The sequence below is a fragment of the Sceloporus undulatus genome, chromosome 2 (assembly GCF_019175285.1).
Source record: "Sceloporus undulatus isolate JIND9_A2432 ecotype Alabama chromosome 2, SceUnd_v1.1, whole genome shotgun sequence".
In the NCBI taxonomy this organism is placed as follows: domain Eukaryota; kingdom Metazoa; phylum Chordata; class Lepidosauria; order Squamata; family Phrynosomatidae; genus Sceloporus; species Sceloporus undulatus.
The window spans coordinates 67,518,334-67,519,971 of record NC_056523.1 but is presented as its reverse complement, the minus strand read 5'-3'; positions in this window follow the sequence as shown (position 1 = coordinate 67,519,971).

Here is a 1,638-nt window from a genome sequence, read left to right as displayed (position 1 = left end):
GTGGAATAGATATATGTAATGAATTTAAAAAGAACATAAAAGAAAAAAGTGTACTCTGTGTAAATGGTAGGAAATACAGTAAATGAAAGACCCATGCTAGTTCAGATTAAATGCCTGTCAAGACTAACATTCTGTTACCACAATAGCCAGCTACAGACCTAGAGGAAACCCATGGGCAGGGCAGGAGCATAACAGTACCATGCCACTTGTCATATTCCTTACAAATGGTATAGAACAGCACACTGGTACTGTTAATGGAAGTAATACATAGCCAACATGTGTAGTAGACATTAGCTGTGTCCTCCAGGATTTTGTCTAATTATTTGTTAAAGATGTTCAACTTGGCAGCCATTGTTATGTCTTGTGGAATTCCATAGTTTAATAATGTGCTATATGAAGACGTTCTTTTTTTAATTTGTCTGGAACTTTGCACAATTTAGCTTCATTGAATGACCCCAGGTTCTAATATTTTAAGAATGGGGAAAACTTCACTCATTCTTTGCACCACACACAATTTGATAAAATTCTATCCTATCACCCTTTTTATACTTTTTCTAAGCCTAAAGACCTCAAGTGTTATAGGTGGAAAAGGTGAATGGAAGAAAAGGAGAATCCTAGGATTCTGTTGGATGTAGCCCTGGCAGTTAAAGTGGTGTCAAAATGCATGATTTCTACTGTGTAGATAGACCTTGGGTGGTGGGGAAAAGTGGACACCTCTCCTAATGCTCCACATGTTGTAAAGAAGTCACTAAGAGTCAAATGTGGTTATAACGAAGCCAGATTTAGAATATCTTTAGGCCATTTTTGAGTTAATATTATTTATTTATATAGCATAATCAACATACACCATTGCAATCCTATGTATGTATATATGTCTACTCAGATGTAAGGCATGTAGTAGACAATGTCCTCCCCATAAAGTTCCTGACCAGTTTGTACTAGATGTTTCTTTGTAATGCAAGAAAGGAGGAACTAACAATTACAAAATCTGGAACCTGCAAGTCATTAAATCAGATAATAACAATAATAAATAAGATGACTGAAATGTTGTAACAGTATCTATTCTAGACAGAATGACAGAAGTCAGCCAGTTCTCCCTGTGAGAGTAATTGAAGATATATTATATGCAAGCCTATGTTTGTCAACTTCATTTCCACTGAGTTCAATGGGGCTTGATCCCTGTGGCAAATGTGAATAGGATGCAACCATATGATCACATATCTAGGAGAGTTGTTGTTGTTGTTTGCCTTCAAGTTGTTTCCAACTTATGGTGGCCCTAAAGTGAACCTATTATGCGGTTTTCTAGGAAAGTTTCTTCAGAGGAGGTTTGCCATTGCTGTGCTCTGAGGCTGAAAGAGTGTGACTTGTCCAGGGTCACTCTTGAAATACCTCAAGACTCCCCTTGAAATCAACAGGGCCGGGCTTACCTCTGAGTAGCCATGTATACTAATACAGCTCTTTCCTGTATAACATCCACTTTTAATATACAACATTCATGGATATCTAGTGGAAGGAATCTCGTTATACAGCTGAAAGCCATGCTGGAAAAGCCCCTCACGCTCCCCGGAAGTAGTAATGGGACATGTTGATGAGGGAAAACAGACTCAGCTTGAATCCAGAGAAAACGGAAGTACTTGT